Raw genomic sequence first — 26,786 nt, 5'->3', positions numbered from 1 at the left:
CCACGGGTCCAAGGCCATTTCTTCATCCTCCACTATCATCTCATTCTCTGCGCGTCGGATTCCTCGGGTTGAAGGAGAGCGGGAGGGAGGGGTGGGAGAAAGAGGACTCGTTGGGGTTGTGACTTCAGCACCAAAGAGGAGGCTGGAGAGGGAAGAAGAGGTACTCAAGTGTTCTGTTTCCCTAGGCAACTCTCCGCGCAAACAAGCCTGTTGGCTCCACTTTCCCAGCCCCAGCCACGCAGCCCGCTCTGTCTGTTCCCTGACACTTAACACCAGTCCCGGCTGTCCCCACCCTGCTTTCCAACCAGCCCCACGCGTTCCTCCCATTAGCTCTTTCCAAAGCCTAGTTTAGAAGCCCCTCCTTTCCTTGTCCCAGTGTGAGTGGGCCAGCTTTCCCCGTGGGTAGACTCCTAACAGCGCCGCCTGCCGGGACCCCCATCCCAGGGCACTTTGTATCAAGAGAAAGTCCCCCAGAATGAACCATCCAGAGCAGTCAAGGGGTCAAGCTTCTTCTGACCTAAGGTGCCTCTGCGGATGCCAGCCTGACACGCGGCCGAAGCCGGGGCGCCACACCCCTGGCGGATCCTCACTGTTCCCCAACTTCAGCGCAAACCCGGGCGCTTTGCGCAGAAATCGCGGCGAGCAGTCACCTGGCGGCGTCCAGCGCACATTGCAGCAGGCGGACTTGGCGAGGTAGGTCGGGACTGGGCTCTGGGGCCATCTGCTGGGCTGAACTGGGAATGGCAAGAACAGTTCTTGGCCCCTTGAGGGAACTCCAACTCCAGCTTTGAGACATGGATTTGAAGCTTACAGGTAAATTCTGGTCTGCCCAGGAATTTTATTGAGCCATATACCTCCCCTCTTCCCTCAAAATATGGGAATAAAAAGAATACTTAAGTGGTACACTATCATCTACTCATCATTCTTTACACAATAGCCAAAAAAACCCCCAAGATTTAAAAATATAAATTAGATAGTGACAATTTCTCTCTTAAAAGCCTTCAATTGCTTACTAATTCTTCTTGGGGGTAAAAAGAACATCAATTCTTCACACAGTGTATGATTCCATTTATATGATTTTCTGGGGCAGAAAGGGGAAACTGTAGTGATGGAAATCAGAATAATCTTTAGAGGAGACTGATCAGAAAAAGATAGGAGAGGACTCACCAGGGTTATGGAAATGCTCTATATCTTAATTAGACTGGAGATAAAAAATGTATACTTTTTTCAAAATTCATTTACTTATATCCTTAAAATATATGTATTTCAATGTTTTTAGCCGCTTTATTCATAATTACCCCAAACTGGAAACAACCCAACTGTTTCTCAACTAAGCAACAGGTAAACAGAGTGATACGTCCATACAGTGCTGCAATAAAAAAAGGAAGTAGCCCTGGCCAGTGTGGCTGGGTTGATTGGAGCATCACCCTGTGCACTGAAAAGTGGTGGGTTAATACCTCCCCTGCCCCCAATATAGACTTACAACAACAGTTATTATCTTGGAGTTTCTGTGGAGTGGCTTCACTGGATGCTTCTGGCTCAAGGTCTACTGTGAAGTTGTAAATAAAATGATAGCTTGGCTGCAATCTCACTAAATTCACATACTCAGTCCAGTAGCTGTTTTGTAGATTCCTTTGATTACTATGAATTGTGTTGTCTGGAAATGGATAGTTTTACTTTCCAATCTGGGTGCTTTTTCATGTCTTTTTCTTATCTGATTGCACAGATTAGAACATCTAGACAATTTTGAATAGAAAGAATAAAGGCATGCATATTCATTTTGCTCCCAATCATAGGAAGAAATCATTTTTTCATCATTAAATGTGATGTCACCTTCACAGTTTCCACAGGCGCTTTTTTATCAGGTTGAGGAGATTTCCTTCACTTTCTCATTAGCTTAGAGTTCTTAATCGGGAATGGTATTAGGTTAAATGCTTTTTCTACATGTGCTGAGATGAGTCAACATTCCTCTTTTTTAGTTTGTTAATGTGGTAAATCACAGTGATTGATTTTTGAATGTTAAATTCATCTTGCAATCCAGGGATAAACCCCACTGGATAATGATGTATTCAGTTTGTTTTTAAAAGGTATTCTAGGGTTAGATTTGCTAAAATTTTGTTTAGAAGTTTTGCATAGATGTTCACAAGGGATAATGATCTGTTGTTTTCTTTTCTGTAATGTTTTTGTATCAGGTTAATTCTGCCACCATACAGTGAGTTAGCAATGTTCCTTCCTCTTTAAATTTCTTAAGAGTCTGTGTAAGAATCAATATCATTTCTTTCTTATTTGGTAGAATTCACAAGCTATCTGGACCTTGAGGTTTACCCATTGAAAGGTTTTTAACTACACATTCAATTTCAATAAATAGATGTTGGGGTGTTTATTGTAGTCTCTCTGTGTCTTTAACTTAAACTGCAGTTCTTATAAATTAGCATAGAGTTGGGTTATGCTGACAATATTTGCCTTTTATTTGAATTGCATAGATCACGTACATTTGATATCATTATTGATGTTAGTTTAAGTTTATAATCTTGCTGCTAGTTTTCTACTTATCTCACCTGTTTTTCGATGCCTTTTTTCCCATTATTTAAACCTTTTTGGGTTAATTTAGGAATTTTTATGATTCCATTTTATCTTTTTGTTGACTTTAGCTATAAACCTTTGGTTATTATAGCAGTTGTTTCAGGATTTATAGTTTACATACTTAAGTTATCAGAGTCTATTTTCAGTTGTTATTATACTACTTTATGTATAGTTTAAGAACCATATGGTAGCACTACTTCTATTTCTCCTTGCCTTTATGCTTCTATTACTATAAATTTTATCTACACGTGTTGTAAACTCTGTGATACATTGTTATCTTTAAAATAGCCAGCTATTTTTAAAATAAATTAAATCATAAGAAAAGACTCATATACCTTTCATTTAGTTATCCTTTCTGGTGTTCTTCATTCCTTAGTGTAGATATATTTTCCGCTGACATCATTTTGCTTTTACTTGAAAGATTTTCCTTAATATTTCTTGTAGTACAGATCTGCTGGGTATGTAGTATTCCATCTTTTTTGTGTGTGCCTGAATGAGTATTAATTTTGTCTTCATTTTTAAAGGATATCATTACTAGGTTCAGAATTATAGATTGAAAGTATATTTTCCTTTCAGTACTGTAAAAATATTGCCCCATTATCTTGTTACTTGCATTGTTCCCAAGGATAAATGTGCTGTCACAATATTCTTTTTTCTTTTGCAATATGCTTTTTTCCCTCCCTCAGGATGCTTTAAAGATTTTTAGTTATCATTGGTTGAAAGTAACTTGATTATCATGTCTTTTGATGTACTTTTCTTCATATTTTTTGTGTAGTATTTTGAGGTTCTTGAATTTTTGCCTTCATGGTTTTCATCAACATTAGAAAAATTTCAGCCATTTTACCTTCATTTATTTATTTACTTATATTTATTTATTTTTTATCCTCACCCTAGGATATTTTTCCATTTTTTTGTACAGATAGAGTGGGAGGGAGAGAGAGGAAGGGAGAGAGAGTGAGAAACATCGACGTGAAGGGACACATCGAGTGGCTCCCACCCGCACGACCAACCAGGGCCGGGGACAAACTGCAACCGAAGTACGTGCCCTTAGTGGGAACCAAACCCGGTCTCTCCAGACCGCAGGCCGACGCTCTAACCGCTGAGGCAAACTGGCCAGGGCTACCTTCATTTATTTTTTATATCCCCTTATGTGCTTCTACTCTTTTGGGGGGATTCCAATTATTATACTTAATGAAGCTGATTAATGTTGTTCTACAAAAAACTCATTGATGCTTTTTCTATTTAAATTATTTGTCTCTCTGTTTTTTATTTTGGATGCTTTCTTTTTCTATATCTTCAAATTCAGTATTATTTTTTATCTGAAATAGTTAATCTCCCAATAATCCCATCAGTATTATTGATTTTAAAGAAAAAGGAAGGAAGAAGGAGATAGAAACATCGATTGGCCGCCTCCTGCATGCCCCCCACTGGGGATTTGGCCTACAACTTGGGCATGTGCCTTGACCAGGAATCGAACCAGTGACCTCCTGGTGCATGGGTCGATGCTCAACCACTGAGCCACACCGGCCAGGCCATCAGTATATTTTTATGTCAGGTGAAATTTTCATATCTAAAAGTTCAATTTGGGCCCTTTTTCATATATTTCCTGTTTCAATGTAACTTTCGACATCTAAAACACCTTTGATGCCTGTGTTAGTTTCCTGGGACTGCTGTACAAAGTACCACATACTTGATGGCTTCAAACAACAGAAATTAATTCACTCACAGTTTTGGAGGCCAGAAGTCCAAAATAAAGGTATTGGCAGGACTCTGCTCCCTCCGAAGGCTCTAGGGGAGATTGCTTTCCAGTTTCTTCCTGGCTTCTGGTGGTTGCCAGCAGTTCTTGATGTCCCTTGGCTCACACCACCCCAGTCTCTCCCCTATCACCACAAGATATTCTCTCTTGTATCTGTGTGTTCTAAATTCCTTCTTCCTATGAAAACATCAGTCACTGGATTAGGGCCCATCCTAATTCAGTATGACCTCAATTTAACTTGAATATCTGTAAAGACCCTATTTCCAAATAAGGTCATGCTCACAGGTACCAGGTGTTAGAATTTCAAGATACCTTTTTGTGGGGGACACAATTCAACCTCTCACAATGTCCTTGTTTGATCATTCTAACACCTTTATCTATTCTGGGTAAGTTTTGGTGGGTTGATTTTTTTCTCCTTAAAATGAGTTGCATTTTTCTTCTTTTTTGCCTGCCTGATCATCTTTATTTGGATTGCAGACGTTGTACATTTTATCTCTTTTGGTACTGGATTATTTGTTTTCATAGAAATATTCTTGAGATTTGTTATCAGATGTGGTTAAATTGCTTGGAAACAGTTTGATATTTTTGGATCTTGCTTTCAAGGCTTATGAGGTGGGACGAGAGTAGCATTTAATTTAGCACTAATTATTCCACACTCCTGAGGTGAGACCCTTCTGAGCACTCTACATAGTACTCCATGAATTGTGAAGCGTTTCAATTGGGCTGGTGGAAATAATCATTATTCCTGGTCCTGTGTGAGTGACAGGCACTTTCTCCTTCAATCTTGTTAGATCTTCTTTCTCCAGCCTCAGCTTCTACACATCTTCTGCTGAATATTCCAAGGAGATTCCCCCATAGTTTAGAGTTTTCTCCGCATGTAGCTCTCTTCTCTCTATTAGTTTGTCCATCTGCATTGGTCTTCGCAAACTCTCATTTCTGTCTTCTCAATTCAGAGCATCCACTGAGCTCTGCCTGGGTTCCTTCTCCTTGAGCCATGGCCTGCAAATTCTCTCTAGGCAGGAAGTTGTGGGGATCATCCGGTTTACCTTATTTGTTTCCTGTCTCTTCGGGAACCACTGTCCTTTATCTGATGTCTATTGTCTTGAAGAGCATTGTTTCATATATTTTGTCTGTTTTCTTTTTAAAAATTCTGGTAGGAGGGAAAAATCTGTTCTCTTCTTCTATGCTACTCCATCTTTGCTGGGAACATAAGTGGTGTGTCATAACATGTTATGACACCATCTATAACCTGTTAATCAAGATATAGACAGCATGAAATTGGCTTAGAGGCGATCATAACGGAAGTAAAATCTTCTGTGCCTTCCAGTTTCAATTCAGGAAAGTGGAACAAGCCTTCAGGGTAACCATGTTCTAATAGCCTGCTGAATAAATTGCCATGACGATCAATAAGGCACTTTTCTTCCCTTAGCATAACTTTAAAAATGGGCCAAATAAATGCATGAGATGAGGAGATCAACTGGTTTAAGTAAAGAGAAAAGTGTTTGCATTCAGATCCACTGCACAAAAAATGCTTCTAAATATAACAGATGAATGAGAATGGCTCAGAACATTATGTTTTCCTTCTTGTAGAAGAATCATTACCGTGGCCCAGATATCAGAAAGTGGCATTTAGCAATGCATTCCTCTGTGTTTTTGTTTGTTTCTTGTTTTCCAAAAGGTACCTGTTAAGTGAAGCATAAGCTATATGCCTTAGCTACAATATACTATTTTATAGTTTTGGATTTGTGCATTATAATAGCTGTTCATTTTGATCTAAATGCAAACAAATTGCTGTAGTTTACATTTGTGATGCTCTTGACAGTGACAAATACCGATAATTAGTAAGTGTGTGGCTGAAAAGAATGTTATGGGATCAATAGTACACAACGAATGGCTGAAGATGATTTTTTGAGGAGTCTTTGCAACATCTTGTCTTTTATTTGGACTTTTCTAGATTCTCAGTTTGCTGGAAAAGTTGATGCAGGAAGAGTTAACAACAATTTACCATCATTTCGTTGGTGTAAACACAGTGGCTTTCACCACTGTCTTGGCTCAGAGAGAATTTTGAGTAGTTCCAATTAGGATGTTGGAGATTTCTCTTTAACCCACAGCATCCCACTTTGGTGTTTTAGCTTCCTTCTTATCACTTATAACTGTCTGGTGATCTTACAAGGAGGCTTGACCATCTGTGGTGGCTAGATGGAACCAGGCAATGTCAAATGGAACAGATGGTTATTCCTTGTGCTAGACACTCACTGGGCAACATACAAGCTGTCTTCCCTTCATGCAATGGGAGGACAGTTAGGTCCAGGCTATGAATAGTACTTGCTTGAGTAGAGGCTGAGCAGTCTAAGGACATGGGCTTTCCTCCAACACCTTCAAGTCCGCAGGCCGCCCCCTCCACCCCAACTCTTCAAGTCTCCATTATGGGGCCCTCCTCTCTGTTTCTTCCCACATTCCCAGTCAGGAATCCCTTTTCTTTTGGGGGCTGCTCTTCATCACATTTTCTTGACTCTGAGCAACATGAGGGCAGAGACTACGTTGTTTATCTCCTCGTTTTCACTGTATTACTAGTGTCTAGTACAATGTCTGGATCCTAGAAAGATGCAGCATACATTTGCTGAATTAAATGAGGGAATACAATTGCTTTGAAAATGAAAATGTTAACACATAAATGAAATTACTATAATTCTTCTGCATTATGTTAACATTTGTGTCAGGTGGAGCATATTCTTTTTTTTTTCTTCTTCTTCTTTGCATTTTATCTTTAGACTGAGTGGGAGGGAGAGAGGAAAGAAGAAAGAGAGAGAGAGAAATATTCACATAAGAGAGACACATTGACTGGTTGTCACCCACATGACCCCAACTGGGCCGGGACAAACTGTTCCCTTAGTGGGAACCAAACCTGGGACTCTGGTTCTCGGGCGGATGCTCTAACCGCTGAGCCAAACCAGCCAGGGCATGGTGGAGCATATTCTTGAATAAAGCTGTGAGCAAGCAGCTTAAAAATAGATGCAAATACATCTAAGGTAGGTCCTTAGAATAATAATTTTATGTTCACACTGGTTATAACATCTACCTCACAGTGTTTGGCCAGAGAAAATATTTGAATGCTTGTAATATATCAAATTGTGATATATAATATATCACAGTTATTTATGAGTGTGTGTGTATGTGTCAGTGCGTGCAAAAGAGAGGGTGGGGGAGGAGGAAGGGGTTGGAGAGAGAGAGGAGGTGGGGAAGATGGGTCCCTGCCTTTGAAAGGCTTAGTCTAATGTAAGGGACCAACTGGGAAATGGATAATCACAGCACACGATGATTAGAGTAGGGAACCTGTGTCGGTTAACGTGATCTAGCTCTTCTGGAGGTAGCCAGGAAAGCTTCGCGGACAACGTGAACTTTGGAGCCTGCAGGAGGGAAGCATCAATGGCTTTTTTGACAGAGCAGAAGGAAACACCATCTTCGTGACTAATTTGGATTTTCACTTCTTAGCTTTTCTAAGCCCAGTTCTTTGTGGAGGTTTTAAAAATAACTGACTTTCGTGATGGAAACCGACTTCTCGAGTGGACTGTGTCGCTTTCACGTTCCCAAACAAGCCAGGCGATGACAACCCTAGCAGCAGTCATGAAGTGACTTCCTCACATTCTACTTTTGGTTTGTCATTGATGAGCTGTGAGATCTTAGGCGAGTCGCCTACTTTTTTTCCAGGCCTAAAAGGTTTGGCTAGGTCATCTTCTCTGTTCCCTTCCAGTTCTAAGATTTTGTGAACCAGAAGACATTAGATTAAGGAGATTATTAATTATTAAGGGGATTTTTAATGTCATTGCTGGAAATCACACCTGCCTGTTCCCCAAGGAATAACAGAAAGATAGTCTGTGTTAGCAATGCAACTTCTTTTTTTTTTTTTTTAAGTAAAAAAAATATTTTGGACTTTTCTAATTAAATTACAGTCTGGCCCAAGGCAGCTCTCTGATTCATTATCTAGTGTTCCTCTTTTATATAAGCTTCTGGCCCTTTAAAAAAAAAAAAAACAGGGCTAGAAGGCGCGTCCTAGGACCTCAGGTGCCAACTGATCCTGCTTTTTCCGGGAAAATAATCCGAAGACAGTCGTATGGCATCCTGGGAGTTGCAGTTTTTCCTAGGGCCGCGTCCCTTAGTAACTCCTTGCTTTTGGGATGAGACGGACTACAACTCCCAGAGGGCCAAGCGGCACAAGCGGGGTCCTGTGCACTCGCTGCGGCTGGGCGGCTAGTTCAAGTTGCCATAGCTGCGAGTCTGGGCAGAGCACAGTCCGTTGCGCCGCAGCGTCGGGTCAGTCGCACCTTCTCGGTCACAGGTGGCCGTGGGAGCCGGGTGGGGCCTCGGCGATGATCCGGCACTAAGGACCCGGAGCGCTCCTCTTTCTCAGGTACTTGCCCCAACCGCCCCCTGGCCCTTTCTTTACCACTTCCCTGTCTGGTAGACGGTTTAAGTCCCACTTCTCCTTGTCCCAGGGGCAGGGACCCTGGCTGCGCGGGGATACGGGGTGGGGCCGTGGCTCGGTAGCGTGTGGGCCAGGGGGGGAGAGACAGCGTGCTTGGCATCCAGACGCCCCCTCCCGCAGCTTGGGCATCCTCAGTCAGGTCCTCGCCAGGTTACCCAGGGAATGTGAACTTCTTGTCCTCTTGCGCGGCTTGTCCTGCCGCTGGCGCTCGGAGGCCTGAGCTGTCAAGCATGGCCTCGCTTTGGCGGTCACTTGCCTGGCCTGGGATATAGTTGTACTCGTTCTTCAGTCACAAAGTTTGCTGCTCGGGCGGGGGACGCTGTAACATGGTAGTTGCTCCAACGTTAACAGCCCGATTTGAGTTATTTCGTAGGAACACCTCACGCTGAACTCAAGCGGAACCTTTATTGGTTTGATGGAGCTCAGTCACTTCCGCAGACTTCTTGTAGAAAGAACCGCTTTGTAACGTTGTTCCAAGTATCGTACAATGTGTCTGGCACAGGGCCTGGCACACGGGACGTGCTCAGTATTTGTTATTTATTTTTATTCATCATGCAGAACATTGCTGTCAAATAGAAATATAATGTGAGCCACTCAAGCAAGTTTAAGGTCTCTAGTACCCACATTGTACCAGTGAAAAGAAACTGGTGAAATTAATTTTAATAATTTGTTTAGCACAGCATATTCAAAATGTTTTGATTTCACCACGCAATCCATATGGAAACTTGAGATGTTTTACAGCCTTAGAGATTTCTTTTAATGGTTCTAAAACTTCAATATCTTTTATTTTACATTTACAGCACATGTGAATTTGAACTAGCCAGATTTCAAGAGCTACTGACTGTTGAGTTGTGCACTATAGATTAAAGATTAAAACTTGGGCAGCTTCATATTGGCACAGAGAAATTGGGGTGTGTTGGTGACTCAGTTCATGGGGTGAAGATTACTGCTTTGTTAGAAGAGTGAAGTATGCATACAACCTGTGTGCTGAGCATGTCTCTCTACCACTGTAAGGCCTGTGTCACTTTGAACCCTCCACAGTTTATTTTGATTAACTTTTCCAGAATACTTTTTTTCTTGAAGTAGTTTATAGATGTAGTCCCAGATCTTTTTATGTGGACAATTATCATTTCCCTGGATAACTTTCTGTGGATTCTTACAGACTGCTTTATAAACAGTCACAAGAATTGAAAATATTTCTGTCCACAGCCTTCCTTACAACCAAAGACATTTTTACTTTTACTTATTTAATTGTAATACTAAATATAGAAAGAACTGGACAACTTATAAAATATTTCCTTTAGGTGTGCTAACATGTAGTCATTAACTGGCTTAGAAATGTAATTGGGTCATTAAATTCAGAAATAACATGTTTAATTCATTACTTAGTTTACTCACTGGTAGGCATGTTGAAAGAAAATAATTTTCTCAAAAAATATGTTTTTAATTTGTTTTTAGATAGAGAGGAAGGGAGAGGGAGATAGAAACATCAATCAGCTGCCTCCTGCACACCCCACAACCCAGGCATGTGCCCTGACTGGGAATTGAACTGGAGACCTCCCAGTGCATGGGATGATGCTCAATCCACACTGACTGGGCTGAGAGAGAATACTTTTAGCTAGTCTTGGGCTACAGTTGTGTGATCTGGCCAGCCCAAGGGACGACCAGGCATGGCGGAAGTAACCAATGAGAAGAGTATGCTGGTTGGGCACATGGATGTGAAGAATTCCTTTGAGTTTAGTGGGGATTTTGCATGACTCAAGAAATCTTTTCTCTGTTCTCTGATATGACATAAACTGTATACATAGTGAGGGTGAGCTCATTTTCATCTTTTATTATTTAAAAAATTTAAGCGTGTGGGTGTGTTTTACCCCTTGTTTCATTTATCTGTAGGTGGTTTGGGGAAAGTATAGGGGCAACCAAAGATCATCTACTTGACTAGGCCTTTTGCCCTGAACCTCATGAAGAAATGATAGGAGGCAGACATATGTGCCTAAGAAGAGCACTGAGCTCAGTGGAGAGCAACACGGAAATTTGGGGGTGTGCTTTGTAAGTATGCTTTCTCCCTGTGTTTCTGAAATAACACATTTTTGCATATTTATAGTGGAAAGGAATATCAACGAATAGGCTTTTGAGGGGCAAGAAACTTCTTTTTAACATGTAGTGTAAAAATTAAATAGAACATTGTGCATGAGTATTACAAAAATTCAAGGGAACAAACTAGACACCTTAACAAAAGCAACAATGATGCAACTGTTTCCATTAAATAAGTATTTGAGAACCTGTTTTATCCCAGGCGTGTGTGTGTGTGTGTGTGTATTTATATATGTGTGTGTATACACACACACACACACACACACACACACATACATTCTTCATTTTACAAATGAGGCAGCTGAGGCTCAGATAGCTTATATGATTTGCTTGGGATTCTGAAGCCCAGAGAGTGGTTTTCATCCCCAGTGTTTTGACTAAAAATCTCAATTGTGCCAAATACAAGAGGCCCCATTGCTGTCTATGATTGCCCTCTAGTGGGATTTGATAGATAGTATTTTTAGATTAAGAGTACAGTATAAGCAAATATTACTGTTATTTATCTCTTTTTTTTTTTTATCCTCACCCGAGGATATTTTTCCATTTTTTGTACAGATAGAGTGGGAGGGAGAGAGAGAGAGAAACATCGACGTGAAGGGACACATCGAGTGGCTGCCACCCGCACGACCAACCAGGGCCGGGGACAAACTGCAACCGAAGTACGTGCCCTTAGCGGGAACCGAACCCGGGTCTCTCCAGACCGCAAGCCGACGCTCTAACCGCTGAGCCAAACCGGCCAGGGCTGTTATTTATCTCTTTAAATGTTCAAAGGGTTCTGTTATCTTTCTTAGTTTTTATCAAGATATAATGGTTCTTACATTATTGAGATAAGAAATCGTTATAATTTGTGAATTCTGTAAAATGAACATATTCAACATGGATTGTCATCCATAATCAAGGATGTAGTGTTAAAAACTTAAATTTTGCAATGTAGATTTTAAATTCTGGACACTTTTAGCATTTTCATGTTGCATTTTGATAAAGGACACTTGAACATGTAGAGGAAACCCACTGGGGCCTTGTAATACCATTGTTCAAGATCCATGCTGTACAGAGTTCTTAGAATTAAAGAATTTTAGAGCTGGAGGAGCCTGCCTGATAAGATCATATAACCACAAATCCTCAACTGCAATCTTGACACATTTGGGGATAATATAAAAAAATCTAGAGTAGAGTAACTCAACGGTATCCATGTAGTAATGTCACTGGGTTGATTCTAATATGAAATATTTCAATATATTCATGTCATTCTGTAGTGTGCTTTGTTTATTGTAATAATGTAACATTACATGTCAGCACATAAAATTCTACAATGTCTCTTTTAACTGCTACCTAGAATCCCAAATGACTACATTTAATGTATCCCTTATCTATAGATTTAAAATTTTTTCTTATTTTTTGCTACTATAATTCTGCATTGAAACTCTGTATATACATACAGGGTGTCCCAGAAAATGTATACACATTTAAACAGCTGATAACTCACTTAATTCTCACTCCTTTTCAGGTTTAACTGATTTGAAATAATGGGTGAAGCCAGACTAAGCTTTGAACAAGAAAATTTATCCACTAGACATTTTTACGGGGATGCATAAAAGATAAACTTTGTGGTGCAAAACCGACAACAGTAGATGAATTGAGGGCAGCTACTGAAAGAGAATGAGCACAAACACCGAACGAAATGATTCTTGATGTTTGCTATTCCATTGCTTCCCGTTATCAGCAGTGCCTGGACCAGAACGGTCATCAATTTGAAAGCAGGCGTTAACAAAAAAATTTCTGTAGATTCTTTTAAATTTTGATAATGAACTGTATATTAATAAACATTGACTTTATAATCATTCAAATTGTGTATACATTTTTGGGGGGCACTCTATATTTACATGATATATATGCATACATCTTATATATATGCCTTTTGTTTTCCTAAGATAATATACGGGGGGGGGGGCACATGAAACGAGTTTATTCTTGTATTAATTATTGTGTTAGTTTCCATACCAACAACTGTAAACCAACTTTTGCCCCATCCTGTACACAGAAGTAGACTATCAGGGTCAAAATATATGTATATTACTTATTTTTTACTTGTCTTGCCAGATTGTTCTCCAGAAAAGCTATGTATTTTAGTTAATATTCTTACAGCAAGGTGTGCCCTTGTCAGACTTTGTGGTGAGAGCTCTTTTTTTTTTTCTTTTTTCTACCTGTACAAAACAGATAAACGAGAATATCATATTATTTTAATTTGATTCTTTAATTAGGAAAATAAAGTACCTTATATATTTGTTGGGGTCATTTGTATTCTGTGAATTGTCTGTTTATATATCCTTTACACCTTTTACTACTGGACTGTTCTTTTTAAAAAATTTTTAGAGAGATGATGAATCCTTTGGTTTGGATATGATATGAATTTTTTTTTTTCTGAATTTGTCCTTTTATTCTAAACTTGTTTCTATTATCTTTTTTTTTTTTTTTTTTAACTCAATAAATATGAATGATCCTAAGAGACTTATCAGGCCCTTTATCAGATATTCATTCCTCCCTAAAATTCATATAACCCTTAACACCGACCAATACAATGCTGGTGTGTGAGATGTTTGGCAGATGGGAATATTTGTGGTTACATGAATCCATTTAGCTGATGAACATTTAGAATCTACACTCTTTACAGGGTTTGCCGTGAAATAGGTACTCAGAAATGAATGAATGATTGTTCAGGAATGAATGAGCTCATGGATGAATGGATAAGTGAGGAAGAGACACTGTGGAAGAAGTGAACTCTGATTATTATTTTAAAGGATGAAGAGATAAGCAATTTTTAAAATTTATTTTTATTTTTAAGTATAGTTGACATTCAATATTATTTGGTATGAGTTTTAGTTGTACAGCATAGTGGTTAGACAATCATGTATTTTACAAAGTGTTCCCCCAGATATTTCCAGTACCGACCTGTCACCATACATAGTTATTACAGTATTATTGACTATATTTCCTATGCTGTACTTTATATCCCCATGAGGTTTTGTAACTACCAATGTGTACTTCTCAATCCCTTCACCTTTCACCCAGCTCCCCTCTGGTAACTATCAGTCTGTTCTCTGTATCTGAGTCTGTTTCTGTTTTGCTTGCTTGCTTGTATTGTTCTTTAGATTCCACATATAAGTGAAATCATATGGTATTTGTCTTTCTCTGACTATTTTATTCAGCATAATGCCCTCCAGGAGAGATTAGCACTTTTATAGATTGTAGAACGAAGGGAGAAGCTTGATGGTGAGAAAGTGAAGGCTTTAAATTGGCAAAAAAAAAAAAAAAAAAGGATTTGCTTGTGAGCAGCAATTGGTACATTAAAAGAATACTGAGAATGGACCCAGATGATAAAGAACCTAAGTAATTTGGAGTGCAGCGCTTTATATTACAGATAAATAATAATTGAGGAATGCAGGTAGCTGTGGATGACAATAATGAATTAAAGTGATTTGCAATAATTCAAACAAGCCTTCTAGATTTGATTCAGTTGTTTTAACACATTTATTCAAATGGATTTGAAATGTTTGTCCTTGTTTTCTCTATAAAAGACATTATCAAGTGTTCATATTTATACTGTTTTGCAGTTTAATCTATATTGTTTGAAGACCTAAGATAATTAATCTAGGCCATTTCCCACAAGAATCATTTTACCTGACAATTATTTAATTAGTATTTACTAATTGCAAAGTTCTGTACTTTGATATTTGTCTCTGGATTAATCAGACAGGATAATAAGAAATTTTAATTATAAATTTATCTAAAAATGTTCCAGCTACATGTCAGCTACTATGCTAGGTGTTGAAACTCAACTGTGGATGAAATAAATGGAGTCTCTGGTAAGATTTTGAGTCTAGTAGAGAGACAGGCAAGTGAATACCCAGATAGCAATTTCTGGGCTGTTATGACTTGGTATCCGCTGTGGATACTTGGTCCAGGGTAGGGGTAGGGGCAGTGAAAGCAGGCTTGCTAGGGGACATTTCCTCTGAGCTGAGATTTGAACAAAAAGTAGAAGTTAGCCAAGGGGAAAGGAATGAAGAGAATGTTCCAGGTGGTGAATCCAGCATAGGCTTGATGACGAGATGAACATGATATATATGAGGAATTTAAAAAAGAATTCTGTGGCAACCCCTGCATGGTGGCTTGGTTGGTTGGAGTGTCGTGCCTTACACCGAAAAGGTTGCAGGTTTGATTTCTGGTCAGGGCACTTACCTACGTTGTGGGTTTGATTCCTGGTCTGGGTGCATGTGGGAGGCAACTCATCAGTGTTTCTCTCACTCTCTTCCTCCCTCCCTCACTCCCTCCGTCCCTCCCTCTCCTTTTCTCTCTCAAATCAATACAACATATCCTTGGATGAGAATTAAAAGTGAATTTAAAAAAATTCTGTGGCATAAATAATTATATTTCATGAAGATATTTAATAAATATCTTGCTATAATTATAGAGCAATACAAATGCAGAGGAACGAAAGATCACTTCCGGCTGGAGATTAACGGCTTCACTGAGATTGTGTTATTTGAGCTATACCTGGAAAGAGAAGTGGAGTTTAAATAGGTGGCAATAGTAGCTAGCAGAAGGCACTCCAGCCAGAACTAATGGCATTAATTAGCGGTGGCAGTGGGAGAAGAATATCCGGTGTTACAGCTGAATGTATGCCTTATGTTTTCTATGCTTTTTTTGTTGAGACATAAGTGGCTTGCTGAGGGTCTTGAATTCCTGATTCAGGAACCTAGACTCAATCATGTGGCCTGTGGAGTGTCAATAAGGTTGGGATGTGTAGGAAAAGACTCAGAGTTAGAGAAACCATTTTGGTGGCTAGAAATGAGTTGAGATAAGTCCCGAATTTATGAATAATACCAGTGGTAAAAAGAATGGTTAGATAGTTAGAAATCTGGATCTTGGAGAAAGGTTCAAGACTCAGCTCTGCCACTCGGTAGCTATGGAACGTTGGGTACCTTTCTTAGCTTCTTTAAGCCTCTTAGGTATATATCATGCTGACAGCAGTACTTACCTTGTAGGGTCATTGTCATAAAACAGTCTGTGATGTTAAAGCATTAGTTACTCAGCATTATTTCAACTTTTATTTTTTGAAGGTTTTTGAAATTGAGATTCTTAACTGGAGTTCATACCCGTTTACTCCCAATAACTCAATTTCATTATAATTGGATATCTTTCTAATCCTATATCTTTAAAAATTTTTATGTATACATTTAAAAACATTCCAGGAAACAGTTCATGGTGAGGTCAAAGTTAAGAACTCCAATCCCCCCCCCCTTTTTTTTTAAGGTTTTTATATTTTAGAAAGAATATGCCAATTATTTTGTGTATTCACTTTTAAAATTAAGAATAAGAAATAAAATTAAGACTATTATGCTAAGTGAAATAAAGTCAGCCAGAAAAAGCTAAGAACCATATGATTTCACTCATATGTGGGATGTAAAACTGAAACTCATAGACACAGACAACAGTATGGTGGTTACCAGAGGAAAGGGGGTGGGGGTAAAGGGACCAAATATATGGTGACAGATTATTTGATTTGGGGTGGTGGGCATGCAGTGCAATATGTAGATCATGTATCATAGAACTGGACACTCACAACCTATATGATCTTATTACCTAAAACCACTCTAGTACCTTTAATAAAAAAGAATGAGAAATACAAAACTCTTGAATAAGCATATCAATAAATACAATAAAATGTATTCCAATTCTTTATTATAGTTAAAGGAAAGATCTAAATATATAAAGTATGCGTGGGAAGGATGAAATATGGGAATTGAGAAAGAGTGGAGGAAAAAAGCAAAATAGAAAATACATGTACACCAAAAAGAGAATACCTTTTTTTTAAGTTTAAGGTCTTAGGATATCGTTTTGGAGGTGGGGTGGGGCGGGGGTGCTTTTCTGCCTTAAAGAGGTTGTAAATATTCCTAACAAGAGAAAGTGTTATTTAAAAGACATGTTAAAATAGCTGTAAAATGATGGATTTATAGCAGATTTACATATTAAATAATTTATTATCTTGCATTCATTATAGAAATCTCTAGTTCTAAGAAAATAAGTACATATGCCATGCTCTGGTCTTAAATGCATTTCTTGGGGCAAGTGGAGGGGATAAGAAATACGATAGGGAAGGACAAAGAAAACATTTCAGTGATTGGGCAGTGGTTTTGGAATTTACACAACTCTCACACCTAAAAGTGTAGTGGAAAAGCACTGGCTTAGAGACACAAGATATGGGTTGTAGTTCTGTTACTGTAACATTTTAGCAAAGCAATCATGGGCAAGTATTTTACTCAAAACTTTATTTTTCTTTAGCAGCAAAGTAAAGGGTTGTAATTATACAAACTATATAAGATTGAATGGACATCAAAAGAGAAAGTGCTAAAGAAAATGCTTTTTAAGCCATAAAGCAACATGCAAATTCAACGGCTAGATAGCAGTAAGAAATATCTCCGTTTCTTAAAATTTTTAGTGTTGTTTGTTCACTAGGAAAGTCAAGAGGAGTTTATGTTTCTACTTTAAAAATTCAGAGGACGAAAACAAGTATTATGCTTTATATTTAAGAAACAGCTTGTTTCTTATGAAAATCTTAATGTCTATGTGAGCAAATAAGTAGTCCCAAAACTGCTATTTATGATTGCTTAGACTTTTTCTCAAAAATTGCTAGCCTGTCATTTGTTACATCAATTGCTTATGTTCTTTTGTGTGTCCTAATTTGAATTTGTTCTTCCCCCTCCCTCACCACCACTAGAAGAGTCTGAAAACAACCTGTTTTCTCAAGTAGAGTAGTCTTAAGAGGAAACTTCAGGAAATTAACCATTTTCTGAGACAAATCAAGTGATTTATTAATAAACTACAGATATCAATCAAAGATTATTGGGGCCAATTCAACGCCAACAGGAATCCCCCATTTGGGGTTCAGTGAAGAAGGAAACTTTATTTAGTGCAAAACAGTTCAATTGTGATACAGTATGTCTGTGAGGTGGTCCTGGGGCCAGGCCCTTCTCCAGCCAGATAGCTCTTTTCTGTTCCTTGCTTGTCTGTTTAGCTCTGTGCTGGTCTGGGTTGTGCTGCACTGGTCTCCTCTGCGCTGGTCTGCTCTCCATTCTGCGCGCTGTGCCAGTCTGCTGTGGTCTGCGTTGATCTGCTCTGCTGTGCTCCAGCTGGATATCTTCAGTGTTTTATCTCTGCCAGGGCAATGCAGTCTTCAGTCTCTGGTGGAAAGGGAAAGTGCATTCTCAGAGCCAGAGGGGAGCTGGCTTATGTAGACAGAAGTCCCTGTCCTGGTTCTTGATTGGTCTGTCCTCATGCAAATAGACTCCAAATCCTTGCAGTCTGATTGGTCAAAAAAGAACTTTCCTGTTTGGTCAGAATGAGCTGCTCTGATTGGTTGGTGAAGATGTTGATGGGGATATAGCAGCATAGCTCTGGATGAGGGAAGCCTCAGTTCCATTAGTTGAAATAGGATTCTAGGAACTTCTTTATAAGGGCTGACTCAGATGGCAGAAACACAGTGTAGTCCAGTGCAAAGATATGTAGTTCAGTACAGACTTCTCCCTGAAGTGCAGTTTGTGTGAGAGACACCTGTGTAGAAATGGCTGTTAGGCTCTGTTTTTAAAAATTTGAGCCTAGTTGGCCACCAGGAGCCCTTTTTAGTAGGTATCTTTTTTCTCAGGGTGTGTGTGTGTGTGTGTGTGTGTGTGTGTGTGTGTTTTGTTTCATAACAAATAAAATATACAAGGCATACAACAATAAATATTTATTGCTTGTACAGTGGGTCAGCTAAGCTGTCTGCTTATTATGACTAGACTCTCTCATTTATCTGAGTTCCGCTGGCTGGTCACCTGGTCTGCTGATCAAAGCTGGAAACCTCTGGTGCAACTATGTATCCCATACCTTCCAACCGGATAGCCTGGGTGTGTCCTCTTGGTGATGGAAGAGGTGCAGGGAAGCCAGTTCCAGCATTTAATCCCCTTTAAAGACTTTACTTATGCCATGTTAGCTATAATCCTATTGGCCAAAGCAGGTTGCATAGCTCAGCCCAGAGGAAGGGGTCTGGGCAGGTAGCTCAACCTATAATATGAGGGCGGTGCATAGAGGGAGGGGTGAAGAATTGGAGCCAAATTATGCAAAATACTATACTTTTGTTTTGAGTTTAGTTTTTGATATATGCAGTAGTGGGAAAACATTTTTTATTTTTTTATCCTTACCTGAGGACATTTTTGCATTTATCTTCAGATAGAGTAGGGGTGGGGAGAGAGAAACATCAATGTGATAGAGACACATTGAATGGTTGCAACCCACATGACACCAAACTGGGGCTAGGGACAAATTGCAACTGAGGTACGTGCCCTTAGTGGGAACTAAACCTGGGACTCTCTGGTCCGCAGGCCGACGTTCTAACTACTGAGCCAAACCAGCCAGGGTGGGAAAACAATTCAAGTAATTGGATTAAAATCGAGCCATTTTGCTGATGGTAGTAGTATCTTGTTCTGGTTTTGGAGTCTGTAGGTATGATCAATATCAAAGCTGTATCACCACCCAATTTCTCTTCTGGTCTGTAGAGGAAAATATGATGTCTCAAGCATTTAACCTTGATTAATTCTTCCCAATCAGATTGCTCATTTTTTTAAAAATCCTCACCCAAGGATATTTTTCTATTTATCTTCAGATAGAGAGGGAGAGAAATGGAGAGAGAGAGAAACATCGACATGAGAAGGACACATTGACTGGTTGCCTCCTACGCAATCCCGATCAGGGCTGGGGAGGAACTGCAACCAAGGTATGTGCCCTTGACCGGAATCGAACCCAAGACGCTGGTCCATGGGCTGGCACTCTACCGCTGAGCCAAACTGGCAAGGGCAAATTGCTCATTTTTTAACTAGGGAAACCTTTTTTAAAAAGGTACATTTCCGCACAGCAAAAGAAACAACCATCAAAATAGAAAGGGAACCCACTGTATGGGAGAGCATAATTGCCAATGATACATCAAATAAGGGATTAATTTCCAAAATATATAGATTTCTCATACAACTCAACAAAAGGAAGACAAAGAACCCAATTAAGAAGTGAGCAGAGGAGCTAAATAGATACCTCTTCAAACAGGACATACAAATGGCCAAGAGACATATTAAGAAATGCTCAACATCACTAATCATCAGAAAGATGCAAATTAAAACAACAATGAAGTATCACCTCACACCTGTCAGAATGGCCACCATCAACAAATCATCAAACAACAAGTGTTGGTGAGGGTGTGGAGAAAAGGGGACTCTAGTACACTGCTGGTGGGAATGCAGACTGGTGCAGCCACTATGGAAAACACTATGGTGTTACCTCAAAAAACTAAAAATTGAATTGCCATTTGACCCGGTGATCCTACTTCTAGGAATATACCCTAAGAAGCCTGAAACACCAATCAGAAAGAATATATGTACCCCCATGTACATAGCAGCACTATTTATAATAGCTAAGATCTAGAAACAGCCCAAGTGTCTGTTTGGGCTGGATAAAAAAGCGAATGGATAAAAAAGCTGTGGTACATGTACACAATGGAATACTATGCAGCTGTAAGAAAGAAAGATCTCTTATCCTTTGAGACGACATGGAGGGTCCTGGAGAGTATTATCTTAAGCGAAACAAACCAAGCAGAGAAAGACAAATATCACATGATCTCACTTATTTGTGGAATATAATGAACATAACAGTCTAAGGAATAGGGTAGACCCAGAGATGTGGAAGTAAGGTACAGACTGACAACCCTCAGAAGAGGGGGTGGGGGGGGGGGGAAGAGATAAACCACAGAACTTAGATTCATGTACCCATAACTGATGGACATGGACAACAAAGCTAAGGATGGGGTGGGGGGCGATGGGAAAGAGGGTGTCAATGGGGAAAAAAAAGAGAAACATCTGGAACAACAACAACAAAAAAAGTAAACTTTCTTGGTTCTTTATCCAAAATAGGGTTGCAAACTCAACTAGTAAGTGGGGCCAATCAGGTAATACACTAGGTGAAATGGGCCCAGTGGGGATTGGGGTCAACAGGAAGGTGCATCCCAACTGCAGGGCTGCCATTGTTTACATCCATGTTGCCATGGGAATGTTCATCCCCAGTGTTGCCAGATGTTTGAGTTTTTCTAGAGAAGCTGGGAATTAGAATTTATATGTGAAATTTATTTTCAAATTAATGTTTTAAAATTATATAATGAGTGCTATTTTCAAATACATGCTATTTGGCTGGATTGGTTCTATCAGTCCTCCAGTTTTCATTCTCTGATTTAAACGAAATGGTGTCCAACACTCAGGGATTCTAGCTCCATCTTTGTCCAGGCTGATCTCTCGCCCAGCCTGGGGCAATTGGACAATCAGTAGAGGCTGTCTGCACACACAGAGGTCTTCAGTCTTGTCTGCTGTTTTAGAAATATTGTAGTGTATATTTACTTTTTATCTGTTGGCAAGTGCGAGTGCAATTCCGGGGCTTATCTACAGGTAATAAATTCATCTCAGGTTTTTAGCATCCATTTCTTTGTAAGTTTTCTTTTTTTCTGCTGAGTTTTTATTTGTTGTTTTCAATCTTACTTTTCTTTTTCCTTTTTATTTAATTTTGTAAACTGCCTCAACTATTTTAGAAGTGTATGTGGGTGTGAGTCTAAAATATCTGTGTCATTCTGCTTGGGAGACAGGAAGGGGGTTATTAAGTAACTTTCTTTTAAAACTGCACTGATCTTTAACAAGTGGCACATGTATAATTATCTGAGCAGCAACTAATTTTTTTCTCCATGTCTGAATAAGCAGTCATTTTGTATGCCGGGTGGCCTCCTCCAGAAATGCCCCTGCTCCCTGCTTGGTAGGCACCGGGGCATGGGACTCAGCCCCTTACACTGAGGAGCTGGAGCAAGGGAGCAAAGTGCAGCTGGGGGCTGAGCCTGCCTGGCTTCCTCGGGGGTCCAGGGGTGTGTGTGTGTGTGTGTGTGCGTGTGTGTGTGTGTGTGAGAGGGAGAGGGGAAATGGATGGCAGCAATAGGAATAAGTGGAACATACAATAAAAACATCAAATCTAATATATATACATACATATAGTCATATTGTATGTATGTGTATATGTGTGTGTGTGTGTGTGTGTGTGTGTGTGGTTTTTTCTGTTTTTTAAAAATTTCAATTCTGTCAGAAGTCTCAAACTGGGATGATTTCACCCACCCACTTCCTGCCCCAGGGAACATTTAACAGTACTGGAGATGTGTTTTTTTTAATATATATATTTTTTTCTTTATTAACTTTTAGAGAGAGAGGAAGGGAGAAGTAGAGAGAGATAGACACATCGATGAGTGAGAACATCGATTGGCCGCCTCCTGCATGCCCCCCCACTGGGGATTGGGCCCCCAACCTGGGCATGTACCCTGACTGGGAATCGAACCAGCGATCTCTTGGTACATGTGTCGATGTTCAACCACTGAGCCACACCAGCCGGGCTGGAGATGGTTTTTTAAATCCATTCCCTGGTGGAAGGATGCCAGCACTCTGCTTATTTGCTTACTTGTACCTTCTCTAGTTCTTCTGAGACAGCGGGTTTTTAACTGGATCCTGTATCTTTGTCTCATCCACCTGCCAAACTTCTGCTCATCCTTCCAGATGAGAGGTAGGATCCTGACCCCACTCCCCTGGCATTTTGTTGTACCACTCAGCTCCCTGTAGATAGAACTTTTACAGCTCTTTCTCTCCCAGTAAGGACTATGACTTATTTATTTACTTTTCATCTTTCATTTCTAATGTAGATGTAATTCATTAAATGATGAATGCACAAATCTGTTCAAGTTTCTCTTTTTCTTTCTTTTTTTAGTCCTTACTTGAAGATATGTTTTTTATTGAATTTAGAGAGAGGAAAGGAGAGGGGAAGAGAGAGAGAGAGAGAGGGAGAGAGAGAGAGAGAGAGAGAGAGAGAGACATTGATGTGAGAGAGAAACATTGATTGGTTGCCTCCCATATGCTTCCCAACTGGGACTGAACCTTTAACCTAGGTATGTGCCCTGATGTCCTTACTGGGAATCAGACTCACAGCCTGCATGAGATGACCTCCAACCAACTGAGCCGTGCAGCCAAGGCTCAAGTTTCTCTTTGATTCTGTTTCCTATTTCTTTTTTTTTTTTTTTTTAATCCTCACCCGAGGATATTTTTCCATTTTTTGTACAGATAGAGTGGGAGGGAGGGAGAGGAAGGGAGAGAGAGAGAGAAACATCGACGTGAAGGGACACATCGAGTGGCTGCCACCCGCACGACCAACCAGGGCCGGGGACAAACTGCAACCGAAGTACGTGCCCTTAGCGGGAACTGAACCCGGGTCTCTCCGGACCGCAGGCCGACGCTCTAACCGCTGAGCCAAACTGGCCAGGGCTGTTTCCTATTTCTTACATTATCTACTGATTTAACAGAGAATTGGCTGTTGATTTTGATCTTATATGAACTTAACAAAAGGGTTTGAGGAGATTAAGTTACAGAAGAGCATTGATATCAAGAAGCTGAAAATTGTACACGATAACCTTTCCTGGCTTGTTAACTTTTTCTTTTGAAGGATGAGGCAAAGCTCTCAAGTCCTGCAGCTGTTGAAACAGTGAGAAATGCATTCTAAAATTTGAACTTGGATAATGATTAAGCGTAAAATACACTCCCTACCTCCTGCGACCCCCTTAAATATCAACATTGTTACCTTGAACAGGTTCTTTGAGGACAGTTGCCTTGGACAGGGACAGCTGAGGCACTTGGAGGCCATAGAAGCAATCACCTACTTAACATGCACGAGTCAGCTTTTGTGAAATGTCACCCCTGATGCTGGGTGCTTATCTTTAATGGAACAGCTTGCAAATCCTAATTGTTTTAAACTGACTCTGAGGAAAAGAGACTTGAGAATCAATAAATTACAGCTCTCATACATACAAATGTGTGTCATTATAATGAAGACAATCTGATGGCTTTTTAGGTCAAATAACAAAAGAGGTGGACTTGAGTTTGTAAAGACTCCCTGCCAATCCTCTTATTACAGGGACGAATGCACTTTTACTCCCTCTGGTCACAGTGTTCAGGTTTGCATATGGGCATTTGCTTTTGATGGACAGATCCTCAGGGGGAGCAAATTGAGGAGGGTTCACTACTGGCTCCTGTGGCAGTATGTCTTCTTTATAAGGTTCATTAAGGCAGAGGCAACAATATTTATGCCTTTAAATGCTGATGTGCTGGGAACAGCTAAATAAAGTAAATAAAGTAAAGAATTTTACTGTCTGGTGTCAGACCCAGAGCTTTCTCTAAGATTTCGGAGACTTTCACCCAAGGTCACCCTTTGTAGTCCTCTCTAGTCTTGGAAAAAGCTTAGTGTCTGAAAAGCAGGCAGCATCAGTGTTACTGCTTTCTCATCTGTGAGAAGTTTTATTGTACCAGTAGGTGGTAGTAAGAGAATATTTTCTGCTTTTTCTCCAGTTGAAGGAAATGCCTTTCTCTCCTTTACCCAGAATTTAGGTGATTCAGCTTTTTAAAATTGTTCTTTAAGAGTTCTTCAATCATTCTTCAAATTTAGCAACTCTTTCCCCCCCCAACAAATGTCATGTTGAAACTTCTTATGATAATGAGAATAGATTTCTAATCCAACTGAACTTTTTCCTTTTAAATATTTAAAAATAATGATGAAAATTTTTCTTGAGTATACATAGATATTTTTCTACTAGTCTTAATAATTCTTCTTTGGACTTCAAATGGTAATTGTGGTTAAATATCATTCATGAACCATTTAAAAATTTTTTTCTTCAAAAAGACCCTTCATCATTTCATATAATAACGGTTTGGTGGTGATGAACTCCTTTAACTTTTTCTTGTCTGGGAAACTCTTTATATGGCCATCGATTCTAAATGACAGCTTTGCAGGATAGAGTAATCTTGGTTGTAGGTTCTTGCTTTTCATCACTCTGAATATTTCTTGCCACTCCCTTCTGGCCTGCAAAGTTTCTTTTGAGAAATCAGCTGACAGCCTTATGGGTACTCTCTTGTAAGTAACTAGCTGCCTTTCTCTTGCTGCTTTTAAGATTCTCTCTTTGTCTTGAACCTTTTGCATTTTGATGATGATGTGTCTTTGTGTGGTCCTTTTTGGGTTCATCTTGTTTGGGACTCTCTGTGCTTCCTGGACTTGTATGTCTGTTTCCTTCACCAAGTTAGGAAAGTTTTCTGCCATTATTGTTTCAAACAGGTTTTCGATTTCTTGTTCTTGCTCTTCTCCTTCTGGCACCCCCAAGATGCAAATGTTGGCACGCTTGAAGTTGTCCCAGAGGCTCCTTACACTGTCCTCATTTTTTGGGATTCTTTTTTCTTTTTGCTGTTCTGATTGGGCGTTTTTTGCTTCCTTATATTCCAAATCAATGGTTTGCTTCTTGGATTTATGTACTCTACTATTGAATTTGTGTAAATTATTCTTTATTTCAGTTAATGCCTCCTTCAATTCTAACTGTGCATCCCTAATTTCTGACTGGTCCTTTTTTATGCTCTTGAGGCCCTCACTGAGTTCATTGAGTATCCTTATAAGCAGTATTTTGAACTCAGCATCTGTTAGCTTGCTTATCTCCATTTCGCTTAGTTCTTTACTTGGGGTTTTGTTCTGTTCTTTCATTTGGGACCTATTTCTTTGTCTCCTCATTTTGGCTGCCTCTCTGTGTTTGTTTCTGTGTATTACTTAAGGAGCGGTATGGGGCTAGCTGAGACCAGATGCTGCTCGTTTGAAAGAATTTAGGAAAAACCTGCAGCAGGATCCAAGACAGGCCAATCCTATGGTTAAGCAAGTGGCAACAGCTTGGGTGGGTCTGAAAGTTGGGTAGGGCGGGGCCTCAGGGAATTATCAGGGCGGGGCTACCAGTGTGAGCCAGGTTGCTGAAGTCCCAGATATGGCGGCTGCCTGCCGCCCCAGGGCAGGGCTCACCAAAGGAACAAAGGCCTCTGACAGCACATTTGTCCCAGAGAAAGCCCCCTCTCCAGCCCTCGCTCCAGTGCCAAACAGCTCAGTTCTTCCCTGTCTGTCTCTGGTGCCCCTTGAGCTGCCTCCCCTCCCCGCTAAGAGGGAGAGAGTCCGATAAGTATGTGCGCAGGCCCTTTAAGGAGCTGCCTGGTGCTCCAGCCGCTTCAGCTTCCCTGAGCCTCAGTTCCTGCTGTTTTTTCCAGCCAGAAGTTATGGGGATTCTCTTCCTGGCACTGGAACCCTGAGTGGGGCACCTGGTATGGGACGGGGACCCCTCAGTCCTCAGGAAGGACCTTCCCAGCTGAGGTGTCCTCCTGATTTTTATCTGCCACACATGGGTGTGGGACCAGCCCGTCTCCCCACCGGCCCTCCGCCCCTCCGCCCCTCCGCCCCTCCGCCCCTCCGCCCCTCCGCCCCTCCGCCCCTCCGCCCCTCCGCCCCTCCGCCCCTCCGCCCCTCCGCCCCTCCGCCCCTCCAGCTCTGGCGCCTCCGCCCCTCCGCCTCTCCTACTAGTCTGGATGTGGCTGCTGCTTTAATTCCGTAGTTGTAGGACTTCCATTCAGCTTGATTTCAGGCGGTTTTGAATGATGGTTGTTCTGTAGTTTAGTTGTAACTTTGATGTGGTTGTGGGAGGACGTGATACCGTGGTTCCCTACGCCGCCATCTTGACCGGAAGTCTTTAAGTTTTTCTTTTTGATAACACATACATTGTAGAGATTTTAGGAGAGATAGGAATGTGTAAAAAAAAATAGAAATCTGCTGTAAATTCTGGATGGTAAATATTTTTGGTGTATTTTCTTCTTTTATTGTCGCCTGTTCCTACTCCTCTAATTTGTATACTGTAATTCATAGTCACATATG

General features: G+C 40.3%; 1 protein-coding gene across 1 annotated transcript in view; it reads left to right on the top strand.

Moving 5' to 3' along the window:
- Positions 1-8,631: 8,631 nt before the first annotated feature.
- CEP128 (centrosomal protein 128) overlaps positions 8,632-26,786 on the top strand; it is a 381,990-nt gene continuing 363,835 nt past the window's right edge. The window contains exons 1-2 of the mRNA XM_036274522.1: positions 8,632-8,747; positions 10,716-10,871. The gene's annotated coding sequence lies outside the window, so the exon portion shown is untranslated. The remainder of the gene's footprint in view (positions 8,748-10,715; positions 10,872-26,786) is intronic.

Source organism: Molossus molossus, unplaced genomic scaffold (genome assembly GCF_014108415.1).
Source record: "Molossus molossus isolate mMolMol1 unplaced genomic scaffold, mMolMol1.p scaffold_m16_p_1, whole genome shotgun sequence".
NCBI classification, from domain to species: domain Eukaryota; kingdom Metazoa; phylum Chordata; class Mammalia; order Chiroptera; family Molossidae; genus Molossus; species Molossus molossus.
Note: the sequence above shows the minus strand (reverse complement) of the source record. Positions and strands in the feature narration are given on the sequence as shown.